This window comes from Heterodontus francisci, unplaced genomic scaffold, assembly GCF_036365525.1.
Source record: "Heterodontus francisci isolate sHetFra1 unplaced genomic scaffold, sHetFra1.hap1 HAP1_SCAFFOLD_73, whole genome shotgun sequence".
In the NCBI taxonomy this organism is placed as follows: Eukaryota; Metazoa; Chordata; class Chondrichthyes; order Heterodontiformes; family Heterodontidae; genus Heterodontus; species Heterodontus francisci.
In genome coordinates this window covers 5,052,124-5,068,067 of record NW_027142236.1, presented here as the reverse complement: position 1 = coordinate 5,068,067, position 15,944 = coordinate 5,052,124, and positions in this window count along the sequence as shown.

Below are 15,944 nucleotides of genomic sequence, written 5' to 3'. Positions count from 1 at the left end.
GAGGTGGTAGACGCGGGCACGATGGAGTCTTTTCAGATGTATCTAGACAGATACATGAATGGGCAGGAAGAAAAGAGATACAGAACCTTAGAAAATAGGCGACATGTTTAGAGAGAGGATCTGGATCGGCGCAGTCTTGGAGGGCCGAAGGGCCTGTTCCTGTGCTGTAATTATCTTTGTTCTTTTGTTCTTTGCCTCCTCACACTAACAACACATACATGGCACCCAGGCTAGATCCCTGCCCAACATGGGACACTGTGCGGACCACAATAAAAGTGGCCATCTGTGCAGTTCACATCATTTTATGGATTTATAATTGGAAGATGACCAGGATAGAATTGGAAGAGTCAAGTGTGGATTTAACAATGTCACGATGAGGGTTTACGCAGCTAGTAGGCTGAGGCATATATTAAAGAGGTGTTATTGGTGTCACGGAAACACGATACGCCAATGAGGAATTTTAATTCATCAGTTGGAAACTTACATTAAAGTTTTAATGGAAAAAATCCTGCAAGAAACTGGCAGCCAAGATGGCCACTGCAGTTTGTATCTGAAGCACCTTTTCACATTCCAACGTCTCCAACAGAGACACATGTCGGATGAGCCTGGACCCAAAATAATGGCTTGCTCTTGAGACTGAATTTGCTAAGATTGCGTTCATTAGCATGGAATTCAAGGACATCCTGACACACTGACCTTGAAAGCGTAAACTACTCCAAGTGTCAACAATGGCATCCTGAGCCCTAGGGAGATGGCAACTCCTCACCTTGAATCTCATTAGAAGGCTCCGGAAAATATATTGAGGCAGCCATGAGACCGTCTGACCATCTCTGTGAAAGCTATCAGTTTCCCCTGTACAAAGACAGACAAACCAGTGATTCAAACTGGCAGAAGCAGAAGGGTGGTCTTCTTTCCCCTGTCCCCTAGCCACCCCCCAACCCCAAGCCCCGTTCTCTTTCTGTCTCTCACCAGATGACATCACAAGTTTGAACACCATCAGCGACTGTGGACCCTCCAATCCTACAGATTGCTACAGACTGAGGCACCAGGGTAAAAAGGCCACCTACCAGTCTGCCTTCAAGAAAATCCTGAACCATGTGGATCAGTCACAACGGGCACTTCGACCAGCCAAAGACTTCAAGAGTACAACTTCAGCCGGAAGATCAGGGATTTATCAAACCTCACAGACTGCATATTATGTTTTCGAACATAGAACATAGAACAGAACAGCACAGTACAGGCCCTTCGACCCACGATGTTGTGCCGAACCTTTAACCTACTCTAAGATCCATCTAGCTACCTACCCTTCATTCTACTATCATCCATGTACCTATCCAAGAGTCGCTTAAATGCCCCTAATGTATCTGCTTCTACCACCACCGCTGGCAGCGCATTCCACGCACCCACCACTCTCTGTGTAAAGAACCTACCTCTGACATCTCCCCGAAACCTTCCTCCAATCACCTTAAAATTATGCCCCCTGGTGATAGCCCTTTCCACCTTGGGAAAAAGTCTCTGACTATCCACTCTATCTATGCCTCTCATCATCTTGTACCCCTCTATCAAGTCACATCTCATCCTTCTTCGCTCCAATTAGAAAAGCCCTAGCTCCCTCAATCTTTCTTCGGAGGACATGCCCTCCAGTCCAGGCAGCATCCTGGTAAATCTCCTCTGCACCCTCTCTAAAGCTTCCACATCCTTCCAATAATGAGGCGACCAGAACTGAACACAATATTCCAAGTGTGGACGAACCAGGGCCTTATGGAGCTGCAGCATAACCTCGTGGCTCTTAAACTCAATCCCCCTGTTAATGAAAGCCAACACACCATACGCCTTCTTTACAACACTATCAACTTGGGTGGCAACTTTGAGCGATTTATGGACATGGACCCCAAGATCCCTCTGTTCCTCCACACTAACAAGAATCCTGTCTTTGAGCATGCATTCCGCATTCAAATTCGACCGTTGATTTATTCTGGACTCTAATCCAGCCACGATTTTACTTCTTATTCTGTAATCTATTTGTGTACGTGAGATTCTTGGGTCAGTGACAGCATAAATGTATAACGTATGTTTTTATTATTTTATTTTGATTGGGTTTAGATATTAAGTGTATTGAACTCACCTCTTTCATGGTTAAACTCAAGAAACCTTTCCGATTGGTTCCTTCACTATTTCACCAAAGGTAAAAAGTAAAACATCACAAAAATGGTAAATACATCCACCGTTAAAAAAGAACAAACACGATTGCGGTCAAATAAGAGGAAGGACAAGAGGACCGACTGTGAACCCTCATCACCTGGCTGTATCAATATGTAGGGTTGGAGGTGGAGTTAATATGGGGGTGAACTGAGCTCAGCATTAAAGATACCAGAGGCTGTAAACTTCCTGGTTCAGCCTCAGTGAGGGGATTACAGATCGTGGAGAGGGAATGGAGTTTGTGACAGAAAGTGAAGACAATGGATTCAGTCTTCTCACGATTTAAATGACAAGAACCCTAATTCACTGAAATATAGTTTATGAATCTAATAGTTGGATACAGAGACTTACCGGGGACACCAATAATAGCGAGGAAAGGATAGTAAATTGTTTGAATCATCTTTAGTGCATAATAGATCCGCCGAACTAATGTTAGCCAAGTATAATCTGCAGTAACTAAACCAAACCAAGAGGAGAAAGTCCTGCTGTCCATTGTTATAACATTCCAATCTATTGTTCTCAGATTCTGACCCATTGTTGTAACATTCCAATCTATTGTTATCAGATTCTGACCCATTGTTGTAACATTCCAATCTACTGCTCGTAGATTCTGATCTATCCTCTCCCTCTCTCTGGAGCCACTGATCCCTGTAAGTGCCGGGTTTGCTGCTCCAGCTGACATTATGGGTAAGACATTAAATGAAGACCCTTATTAATAGAAGAGGGAAACCCTCCAGTGACACAATTAGTGTCCAAAGAGACTGACATTAATTACAGTCACTGAACAAACAGGTTGAGTTAACCCCTTTCAATCCAGTATTTTTGTACCACAATAACGTAGAACATTTAGCTGGTCTGGATGGGATGAGTGAGGGTTGCTGAGGGAAGGAATGGTGGAAATACCAAAGACACTGGCCAGAATCTTCCAATCCTCCTTGGATAAAAGAGTGGTGACAGAGGACTGAAGGGTTGTAAATGTTACATCCTGTTTTAAAAAGGAGAGATAAGATAATCCCTGCAACTACTGACCAGTCAGTGTAATGTCGGTGGTTGGAAATTTCTAGAGGCTATAACCCAGTACAAAAATATATAACCCTTGGAAAAACATGGGATAATAATTGACAAACAGGCCGGATAGGTTAATGGAAAATCATGTCTGATAATCCTGATCAAGTTCGTTGATGACAGAACTGGGAGAGCTGATGAGGATAGTGTGTTTAGTGTTATGTATATAGACTTTCAAAAGACCTATAAGCAAATGACATTTAATGGACTTGTTATGAAAATGGAAGACATGGATTAATGTGACAGTGATAGTGTGGATAAAAAAAAAAAAAAAATCTTTCAAGATGGCTCCTGGGCTGGAAGCTCCCTAGGAAGCTCCCTTGCTGTTCAACTCTATCCATGGCCATCTGCTCCCATCCCTAACGTTTTATCCCCCAATCTGCCCTCTTAAACTGTTTAAATTCCCCTGGCTCTTTAAATCAGTTCATTTTAGCCCTATCTAAAGGCTAACAGTTAGTTTAGTGTATGTTACCTGGGCCCACTGCCCTCCCCCAGCCACACCTGCTCTTTGTTTTCTCAATGAAATTGATCCGGATGAAACTGACGAGAACAGCTGCCGATACTTTAATCTCCGATCCTGCTGTCTTCACAGTCCAGAGTGTCTGCAGCCACGGCATGCAGTAAGTCCATTGAGGTGAAGAAGGAGCTGCGGGACCCGAGAGAAGTCCTGTGAAAAGGTGCCCCGAACACCCAAAACATCCACGAACGGCCCCCCCGGCCGCAACTTCAAAGCGCCCGCGGGAGATGGCTCGGAGAGCATCTGCAGCGCACTGTCGGCAATGCTGCATGCCTTTATTTAAACCACTGCAAAAAAAAAAACCCTTAGCAAATGTAATCACCTCTAAGTCTGCCAAATGATGCTTCACCTCCCGAAGGACGTGGATGAGCTTTCCGGACGTCGATGGTGGGCACTGAGGAAATGGCTTATTACCTGCACCAGGTTCCACCCCCCCTCCCCCCTTTACCCCCCTTCCACCCCCCCCACCCCCGTCCCCTTCCCTGCTCCACCCTCTCAGCTCACCCCCTCACAACCCCGTCCCAGCCCGCCCCCCCTCGCACCATCTTCACCCCGCACCCCCTTCCCCTGCACCCCCCCACCCCCTCCCTCTACCCCTCCCCCTTGCATCCCCTCCTCCCACCGGCACCATCCTACACCTGTGTAGGGGCCCCAACAACCCCACTGCCTTGTGGGCGTCTCGGGAGAGACCAAGGCTAAGGGAGTAAACCCTAACAGAAAATCCGGAGCGGAACCCCGTAGGCGGTCATGTGTCACTTTTGGCATGTTTCCGGCAGTTCCTGCAGCCATACTGGTGCCAAACGTCGTGTCCTGCACTCCTTTGGACCCCACCAGAAAGGCCGAGAGGGGGGTTTTGACGATTGGGCAACTCTCAACCTCCATAAATTTGCCCAGGCATGCGCCATGGAGAGGTCACTCCATAGTTGCCTCACAGCGACTGAAACAACACGGAAGGCAGCAGTTACGGGTTATAAGTCCAGATAAATTGGCGTAGAAACTGGGCGCCACGGGTTGCCTTTGTCGGTGGGAGAGGTCATTGCACCTCACTGGACAGCTACCGCCCGCCTCAAACCGGGCAGCCCCCGGTCAATAAGGTTCTGTCCCGCCACAGTCTGCCTGCTTCAATGGGTGCTTGGAGCTCAGGGTCATTGCCCGAAAGGTGGACTGATACACCGCACCAAACAACATGAAAAAAGGAAAGAAGGTACCAGCCCTTCGCTTTGCAAGCTGGAACGTCAGAACTATGTGTCCTGGCCTGTCGGAAGACCTTACACAAATCAACGATTCTCGGAAGACCGCCATCATTAACAACGAGCTCAGTAGACTCAATGTGGACATTGCAGCACTTCAGGAGACTCGCCTCCCCGCGAGTGGCTCTCTAGCAGAGCAAGACTACACCTTCTTCTGGCAGGGCAGGGATCCTGAAGAACCAAGACAGCATGGAGTGGGCTTCGCCATCAGAAACTCCTTGCTCAGCATGATAGAGCCTCCCTCAAATGGCTCGGAACGCATACTGTCCATCCGACTGCTCACCACCTCTGGTCCAGTACACCTACTCAGCATCTATGCTCCAACACTCTGTTCCGCACCTGAAGCTAAAGACCAGTTCTATGAACAACTCCATATCATCATTAGCAGCATCCCCAACACCGAACACCTATTCCTGCTGGGGGACTTTAATGCCAGGGTTGGGGCCGACCATGACTCATGGCCCTCCTGCCTTGGGCGCTATGGCGTTGGAAGGATGAATGAGAACGGGCAGAGACTGCTTGAGTTGTGTACCTATCATAACCTCTGCATCACCAACTCGTTCTTTCACACTAAACCCTGTCACCAGGTTTCATGGAGGCACCCAAGATCACGTCGTTGGCACCAACTAGACCTCATTGTCACAAGGCGAGCCGCCTTAAACAGTGTTCAAATCACACGCAGCTTCCACAGTGCGGACTGCGACACCGACCACTCCCTGGTGTGCAGCAAGGTTAGACTCAGACCAAAGAAGTTGCATCATTCCAAGCAGAAGGGCCACCCGCGCATCAACACGAGCAGAATTTCTCACCCACAGCTGTTACAAAAATTTCTAAATTCACTTGTAACAGCCCTTCAAAACACTCCCACAGGGGATGCTGAGACCAAGTGGGCCCACATCAGAGACGCCATCTATGAGTCAGCTTTGACCACCTACGGCAAAAGTGCGAAGAGAAATGCAGACTGGTTTCAATCTCATAATGAAGAGCTGGAGCCTGTCATAGCCGCTAAGCGCATTGCACTTTTGAACTACAAGAAAGCCCCCAGCGATTTAACATCCGCAGCACTTAAAGCAGCCAGAAGTACTGCACAAAGAACAGCTCGGCGTTGCGCAAACGACTACTGGCAACACCTATGCAGTCATATTCAGCTGGCCTCAGACACCGGAAACATCAGAGGAATGTATGATGGCATGAAGAGAGCTCTTGGGCCAACCATCAAGAAGATCACCCCCCTCAAATCTAAATCGGGGGACATAATCACTGACCAACGCAAACAGATGGACCGCTGGGTTGAGCACTACCTAGAACTGTACTCCAGGGAGAATGCTGTCACTGAGACTGCCCTCAATGCAGCCCAGCCTCTACCAGTCATGGATGAGCTGGACATACAGCCAACCAAATCGGAACTCAGTGATGCCATTGATTCCCTAGCCAGCGGAAAAGCCCCTGGGAAGGACAGCATTACCCCTGAAATAATCAAGAGTGCCAAGCCTGCTATACTCTCAGCACTACATGAACTGCTATGCCTGTGCTGGGACGAGGGAGCAGTACCCCAGGACATGCGCGATGCCAACATCATCACCCTCTATAAAAACAAAGGTGACCGCGGTGACTGCAACAACTACCGTGGAATCTCCCTGCTCAGCATAGTGGGGAAAGTCTTTGCTCGAGTCGCTCTGAACAGGCTCCAGAAGCTGGCCGAGCGCGTCTACCCTGAGGCACAGTGTGGCTTTCGTGCAGAGAGATCGACTATTGACATGCTGTTCTCCCTTCGTCAGATACAGGAGAAATGCCGTGAACAACAGATGCCCCTCTACATTGCTTTCATTGATCTCACCAAAGCCTTTGACCTCGTCAGCAGACGTGGTCTCTTCAGACTACTAGAAAAGATCGGATGTCCACCAAAGCTACTAAGTATCATCACCTAATTCCATGACAATATGAAAGGCACAATTCAACATGGTGGCTCCTCATCAGAGCCCTTTCCTATCCTGAGTGGTGTGAAACAGGGCTGTGTTCTCGCACCCACACTTTTTGGGATTTTCTTCTCCCTGCTGCTTTCACATGCGTTCAAATCCTCTGAAGAAGGAATTTTCCTCCACACAAGATCAGGGGGCAGGTTGTTCAACCTTGCCCGTCTAAGAGCGAAGTCCAAAGTACGGAAAGTCCTCATCAGAGAACTCCTCTTTGCTGACGATGCTGCTTTAACATCTCACACTGAGGAATGCCTGCAGAGTCTCATCGACAGGTTTGCGTCTGCCTGCAATGAATTTGGCCTAACCATCAGCCTCAAGAAAACGAACATCATGGGGCAGGATGTCAGAAATGCTCCATCCATCAATATTGGCGACCACGCTCTGGAAGTGGTTCAAGAGTTCACCTACCTAGGCTCAACTATCACCAGTAACCTGTCTCTAGATGCAGAAATCAACAAGCGCATGGGTAAGGCTTCCACTGCTATGTCCAGACTGGCCAAGAGAGTGTGGGAAAATGGCGCACTGACACGGAACACAAAAGTCCGAGTGTATCAGGCCTGTGTCCTCAGTACCTTGCTCTACGGCAGCGAGGCCTGGACAACGTATGCCAGCCAAGAGCGACGTCTCAATTCATTCCATCTTCGCTGCCTTCGGAGAATACTTGGCATCAGGTGGCAGGACTATATCTCCAACACAGAAGTCCTTGAAGCGTCCAACACCCCCAGCTTATACACACTACTGAGTCAGCGGCGCTTGAGATGGCTTGGCCATGTGAGCCGCATGGAAGATGGCAGGATCCCCAAAGACACATTGTACAGCGAGCTCGCCACTGGTATCAGACCCACCGGCCGTCCATGTCTCCGTTATAAAGACGTCTGCAAACGCGACATGAAATCGTGTGACATTGATCACAAGTCGTGGGAGTCAGTTGCCAGCATTCGCCAGAGCTGGCGGGCAGCCATAAAGACAGGGCTAAATTGTGGCGAGTCGAAGAGACTTAGTAGTTGGCAGGAAAAAAGACAGAGGCGCAAGGGGAGAGCCAACTGTGCAACAGCCCCAACAAACAAATTTCTCTGCAGCACCTGTGGAAGAGTCTGTCACTCCAGAATTGGCCTTTATAGCCACTCCAGGCGCTGCTTCACAAACCACTGACCACCTCCAGGCGCATATCCATTGTCTCTCGAGATAAGGAGGCCCAAAAGAAAAAAAAGAAAGTGTGGATATGACACTGACTCAGGGACAGAAAGCAGAGAGAAGTGGTGAACAGACATTGTTCAGACTGGGGCAGGGGGATTATACAGTGCTGTATCTCAGGGGTCGATATTAGAAACAGTGCTCGTCCTGACATATAGATAAATATATAAATGCCATAGACTTAGAGTAAAACAAAAACATAATTTCAACTCTTGCAGATGACATGTAAATCATAAATGCTGTCACTAGTGTGGTAGATAGTAGCAGGATTAAGGAGGACATGGACAGTCTCATGGTGAAATGAGAATACACATGGTGAATAGAATTTAACACATAGTACTGGGGAAGTGATTATTTTGTGAGGGATAATAAGGGGAGAGAATAGAAACTGAACTGCACCATTTAAAAGATGGTACAGGAGCACAGAGTCTGGGAGTGTATGTACAGACATCTTCGATGGTGGCTGAACAAGTGGTCAAGGATTTAAAAAGGCATAGGGGGTCGTTAGAATTATAACTAGAAGCAAAGAATCAAAAAATAACAACACAAGAACATTCTGCGAAGACTAGATAAATGACTGTTAAAGCCTCAGCTGGAATATTGTGTCCCATTCTGGACACTACACTTTATGAAGGATTCCAAGGCCTTGGAGATGGTGTCTCGGTGATAGACTAGAATGGTAACAGGGATGAGGGACTTCAGTTATGTGGAGAGAAGCTGGGATTGTTCTCCTTAGAGCAGAGAAGATAAAAGGAAGATTTAATCGAGGGGCTGAAAATGATGATGTGTTTTTCTAGAATAAATAAGGAGAATCTGGTTTCACTGGATGAAGGTTCAGTAACCAGAGAACACAGTTTAATGTTGATTAACAAACAAACAGAGGAGAGATGAGGAGATTTTCATTTATTTACACAGCGAGTGTTTATGATTTGGAATTCAATTCCTGAAAGGGTTGTGGAAGCAGATTTAACAGAAGCTTTCAGTCGGGAATTGGATCAATACTAACAGGGTGATTTTCTGGACTGGGAGAAAAGAACAGGGGAGAGGAATCATTGGAAATCCCCTTCAAAGAGCTGGAGCTGGTACGATTTGTTAAATAGTCTCCTCCTGTGCTATGTGATTCTCTGATGTCTGATAACAGAAATCATTGAGTACGTATCTTATGTGTACAATTGACATTCAGCAGTTTTTAATCCCGAGATTAATCGTTACTTGTTTTCTGATGAAGACAACAGCAGAAAGACAAGCACAAAGGGCTGGTGAGATAAATTGTGTTGACAATTTGTTTATCGGATTATGACATCTCTCTCTGATCACAGACCTCGCCTGGTTTCAATCAGTCAATTACAAATTCATTGATTTTATTCCTATTTTATTTCCTGTCTATCTGTTCTCAGGATATGGGTGATACTGACAAGGAAGGCCAGCATTACTTCCCCATCCCTGGTTGCCATGAGAAAATGGTGGGCCTTCATCTTGAACCACAGCAATCCGTGTTGTGAAGGTGTTTCCTCAAACAAACCAACATTTAGTATTTTCAGGAGGCAGTTTCATTTCTGAGTAGTTCGGAATGAGATGGGTCAGAAAGCTATGATGAGAATTTTAAAATCGAGGCATTACTGGATCAGGAACCAACGTAAGCCAGTGAGCATTGCAGTGATAGATGAACGGGACTTGGTGCAAAGGCCTGTTACCCGACCCGAACCCGATGGGACCCGATGACATGTGTCGGTCCACTCTTCCGAACTCGACCTTTGGGCTTGGGTCGGGTCGGGTCGGTCTCGGGGGAAAATGGAGGGACCTGGGCCGGGTCGGGCTCGGGTCCCATGTGGTTCCGTCGGATTCAGGTCGGGTTTTTGTTTGTGACTTGAGCAGGCCTTTAAATTGGCGCGAGTTTGGACAGGAATTTTATTTGTGCTGAAGTTTATGGCAGGTACAGCACAGCTTAGATACAGATTCAAGCTGCCTCTCAACGGTTCAGTTCAACACAAGTTTAAAAAACGGGGGTAAGAAAAGAAAAAAGAGAAAAATAATTGGGTTAGAATTCGAACATGACAGCGCAGTACAGGACCTTCGGCCCTCGATGTTGCGCTGACCTGTGAAACCATCAGACCTACACTATTCCATTTTCATCCATATGTCTATTCAATGACCACTTAAATGCCCTTAAAGTTGGAGAGTCAAATACAGAGGTTAGATACAGAGTAAATCTTTCTCGACACTGTCCCCATCAAACACTCCCAGAACAGGGACAGCATGGGGTTAGAAACAGAGTAAAGCTCCCTCTGCACTGTCCCCATCAAACACTCCCAGGACAGATACAACACTGGGATTGGCTGGGTAATTTGAAGCACTTCCTGCCAGCAATCAGGGGGAGCAGCTGCACCTGTGCTGCAGCAACTGCAGAGTGGAGACTGGAGTAATTGGAGAAAGTGGAGAGAGGTAGAACAAATAGCAGAGAACATTACAGCGCAGTACAGGTCCTTCGGCCCTCGATGTTGCGTCGGCCTGTGAAACCATCTGACCTACACGATTCCATTTTCCTCCATATGTCTATCCAATGACCACTTAAATGCCCTTAAAGTTGGCGAGTCCACTACTGTTGCAGGCAGGGCGTTCCACGCCCCTACTACTCTCTGAGCAAAGAAACTACCTCCAACATCTGTCCTATATCTATCACCCCTCAACTTAAAGCTATGTCCCCTCGTGTTTGTCATCACCATCCGGGGAAAAAGACTCTCACTATCCACCCTATCTAACCCTCTGATTATCTTATTTGTCTCTATTAAGTCACCTCTCCTCCTCCTTCTCTCGAACGAAAACAACCTCAAGTCCCTCAGCCTTTCCTCGTAAGACCTTCCCTCCATACCAGGCAACATCCTAGTAAATCTCCTCTGCACACTTTCCAAAGCTTCCACATCCTTCCTATAATGCGGTGACCAGAACTGCACGCAATACTCCAGGTGCGGCCGCACCAGAGTTTTGTCCAGCTGCAGCATGACCTCGTGGCTCCGAAACTCGATCCCCCTACCAATAAAAGCTAATACACCATATGCCTTCTTAACAGCCCGATTAACCTGGGCGGCAACTTTCAGGGATTTATGTACCTGGACACCAAGATCTCTCTGCTCATCTACACTACCAAGAATCTTCCCATTCGCCCAGTACTCTGCATTCCTGTTACTCCTTCCAAAGTGAATCACCTCACACCTTTCCGCATTAAACTCCATTTGTCATCTCTCAGCCCAACTCTGCAGCCTGTCTATGTCCCTCTGTAAGCTACAACATCCTTCGGCACTATCCACAACTCCACCGACCTTCGTGTCATCCGCAAATTTACTAACCCACCCTTCTACACCCTCATCCAGGTCATTTATAAAAATGACAAACTCCAGTGGCCCCAAAACAGATCCTTGCGGTACACCACTAGTAACTAAACTCCAGGATGAACATTTGCCATCAACCACCACCCTCTGTCTTCTTTCAGCTCGCCAATTTCTGATCCAAAGCTCTAAATCACCTTCAATCCCATACTTCCGTATTTTCTGCAATAGCCTACCGTGGGGAACCTTATCAAACGCCTTACTGAAATACATATACACCACATCCACGGCTTTACCCTCATCCACCTGTTTGGTCACCTTCTCGAAAAACTCAATAAGGTTTGTGAGGCACTACCTACACTTCGCAAAACCGTGCTGACTATCTCTAATGATCTTATTCTTTTCAACATGATTATAAATACTATCTCTTATAACCTTTTCCAACATTTTACCCACAACCGAAGTCAGGCTCAAAGGTCTATAATTACCAGGGCTGTCTCTACTCCTCTTCTTGAACAAGGGGACAACATTTGCTATCCTCCAGTCTTCCGGCACTGCTCCTGTCGACAATGACGACATAAAGATCAAGGACAAAGGCTCTGCAATCTCCTCCCTAGCTTCCCAGAGAATCCTAGGATAAATCCCATCTGGCCCAGGGGACTTATCTATTTTCACACTTTCCAAAATTGCTACCACCTCCTCTTTGTGAACCTCAATCCCATCTTGCCTAGTCGTCTGTATCTCATTATTCTCCTCGACAACATTTTCATTCTCTACTGTAAATACTGACGAAAAATATTCATTTAACGCTTCCCCTATCTCCTCTGATTCCACACACAACTTCCCACTACTATCCTTGAGTGGCCCTAATCTAACTCCAGTCATTCTTTTATTCCTGATATACCTATAGAAAGCCTTAGGGTTTTCCTTGATCCTATCCGCCAGTGGCTTCTCGTGTCCTCTCCTCGCTCTTCTTAGCTCTCCATTTAGATCTTTCCTGGCTAGCTTGTAACTCTCAAGCGCCCTAACTGAGCCTTCACGTCTCATCCTAACATAAGCCTTCTTCTTCCTCTTGACAAGTGCTCCAACTTCTTTAGTAAACCACGGCTCCCTCGCTCGACAACTTCCTCCCTGCCTGACAGGTACATACTTATCAAGGACACACAGTAGCTGCTCCTTGAATAAGCTCCACATTTCGATTGTGCCCATCCCCTGCAGTTTCCTTCCCCATCCTATGCATCCTAAATCTTGCTTAATCGCGTCATAATTTCCTTTCCCCCAGCTATAATTCTTGCCCTGCGGTATATACCTGTCTCTGCCCATCGCTAAGGTAAACCTAACCGAATTGTGATCACTATCAGCAAAGTGCTCACCTACATCTAAATCTAACACCTGGCCGGGTTCATTACCCAGTACCAAACCCAATGTGGCATCGCTCCTGGTTGGCCTCTCTACATACTGTGTCAGAAAACCCTCCTGCACACACTGGACAAAAACTGACCCATCTAAAGTACTCGAACTATAGTATTTCCAGTCAATATTTGGAAAGTTAAAGTCCCCCATAACAACTACCCTGTTACTCTCGCTCCTGTCGAGAATCATCTTCGCTATCCTTTCCTCTACATCTCTGGAACTATTAAGAGGTCTATAGAAAACTCCCAATAGGGTGCCCTCTCCTCTCCTGTTTCTAACCTCAGCCCATACTACCTCAGTAGACGAGTCCTCAAACGTCCTTTCTGCCGCTTTAATACTCTCCTTGATTAACAATGCCACACCTCCCACCCTCTTTTCCCATCTTCTCTGTTCTTACTGAAACATCTAAACCCCGGAACCTGCAACATCCATTCCTGCCCCTGCTCTACCCATGTCTCCGAAATGGCCACAACATCGAGATCCCAGGTAGCAGCCCATGCTGCAAGCTCACCCACCTTATTCCGGATGCTCCTGGCGTTGAAGTAGACACACTTTAAACCAAGTTCTTGCTTGCCAGTGCCCTCTTGCGTCCCTGTAACCTTATCCCCTACCTCACTACTCTCAACATCCTGTACACTGGAACTACAATTTAGGTTCCCATTCCCCTGCTGAATTAGTTTAAACCCCCCCCCCCGAAGAGCACTAGCAAATCTCCCCCCCCCCCCAGGATATTGGTACCCCTCTGGTTCAGGTGAAGACCATCCTGTTTATAGAGGTCCCACCTACCCCAGAAAGAGCATCAATTATCCAGGAAACCAAAACCCTCCCTCCTACACCACCCCTGCAGCCACGTGTTCAACTCCTCTCTCTCCCTATTCCTCGCTTCGCTAGCACGTGGCACGGGCAACAACCCAGAGATAACAACTCTGGTTGTTCTCGCTCTGAGCTTCCACCCTAGCTCCCTGAATTTCTGCCTTAAATCCCCATCTCTCTTCCTACCTATGTCGTTGGTGCCTATGTGGACCACGACTAGGGGCTGCTCCCCCTCCCCCTTAAGGATCCCAAAAGCACGATCCAAAAAATCACGAACCCTGGCACCTGGGAGGCAATACACCAACCGTGAGTCTCTCTCCTTCCCACAGAACCTCCTATCTGTTCCCCTAACTATGGAGTCCCTAATGACTAATGCTCTGCTCCTCTTCCCCTGTCCCTTCTGAGCAACAGGGACAGACTCTGTACCAGAGACCTGTACCCCATTGCTTACCCCTGGTAAGTCGTCCCCCGCAACAGTATCCAAAACGGTATACCTGTTGTTGAGGGAAACGGCCACAGGGGATCCCTGCACTGCCTGCTGGTTCCCTCTCCTCCCCCTGACGGTAACACATCTACCTACTTCTTTTACCTGAGGTGTGACTGCCTCCCTATAACTCCTCTCAATAACCCCCTCCGCCTCCCGAATGATCCGAAGTTCTTCCAGCTCAAGCTCCAGTTCCCTAACGCGGTTCTCGAGGAGCTGGAGTTGGGTGCACTTCCCGCAGATGCAGTCAGCAGGGACACCCTTGGCGACCCTTACCTCCCACATTCTGCAGGAGGAACATTCAACTGCCTTTACCTCCATTCCCACTATTCTAAATTCCCAACAAATCTACTGAAAAACCAAAAAAAAAAGTCAAAACTTGTTCGCTTAGCAATCCGACGGACTGAACTTTTTAAATAAAAAGTTTAACTTATCAACACACCAGAGTCCTTTTTGTTTGGTTAGAGGAGGAGGATGGGTGGGAGGCACTACCCGAGCAGTGTTTCGGGTAAAGCAACCGTCCAAATATGTATCCTCACTTACCCAGCAGTCCCCTGGTCCACCGAAACAAAAGGTAATTAACTTTAAACTGTAACTGACCTCCCAGCTGTTAGCTCACTCGCACTATCAGCTCCCGAAAAAAGCCGCTGTACAAAAGGGTGAATGCAGAATTGAGAGAAACCATCAAGGAAGGCTGCAATTGTTATAGATAGGTGGGTGGCAGTGCACCTGAAGAACTCTTAAGTTTGGACTGTTTGGGGGAGGGAGAAGAGGCCGGAAGACTTGGGCGGGGCTGCCAAATCCAGTAGGGGGCCCCTGTATTTGTATTGGTGCTTGCACACAGGGAGCTCCCTTCCCACCCCAATTACCTGCTCGGGACAGCTGGAGATGCCTGGGGAAGACTTTTTTTGTTAAAAGCAGAAGAGGTGAGTACCGGGCGGCTTCAGCCATCCCTGGCGAAGAAGCCTCCCCCAACTAGAAGACAACAAACAGTTTTGGACTAATTGTTACAAAGGTGCTCCAACTGGCAGTTGGATCAAACATCCCTGTCAGCCTTTCTCTCCCTTCCTCCACTCAATCGCCTCAGTCATCTATACTCCCCTTTTTCTTTTATCTTCCTACCCCTATCCTCCACTACTCCCACTCCACTTTGTTTACAGTTTGTTTGCTTATTGTTTCAATTGTAAATTTGATTTGTTTCTTGGGAGTGGACGTGGCTCTTAGAACCCATGGCAAGCCCTCCTTCGCCGGTGGCGTGGCCTTCCCGTACATATGCTGCTGCGGCTGCTGCAGCTGCACCTGTTGCCCTGTCGCCGTTTGCTTTATTAACATCGAAGAATGGGGTCAATAGCGACATCCACCCGAACATGACTATAGAGGCATGCGTGAAAGCAATGGCCGAGGTTGTCGGCCCGACTGCCATTGTTGCAGCCTCTAAAATGTACGGGATGGCAGTGTTATTCCTGAGGACCGAGCGGGCGGTGTCCCTGGCTCTGAGCAAGGGGCTCACCGTGGGCGGGACCTTCCTGCCAGTGGACCACCTGGAGGCCACTGCGCAAAGGCTCACTCTATTCAATGTCCCGCCCTTCATTCCTGGTGAGCTTCTCCTTCCCCACCTGCACCATCTGGGGGAGCTAAAGACGGGGCTCACCCCAGTCCTGCTCGGTCTTCGGGAGAGCAGCCTCCGACACGTGTGCTCCTTCCGCCGAC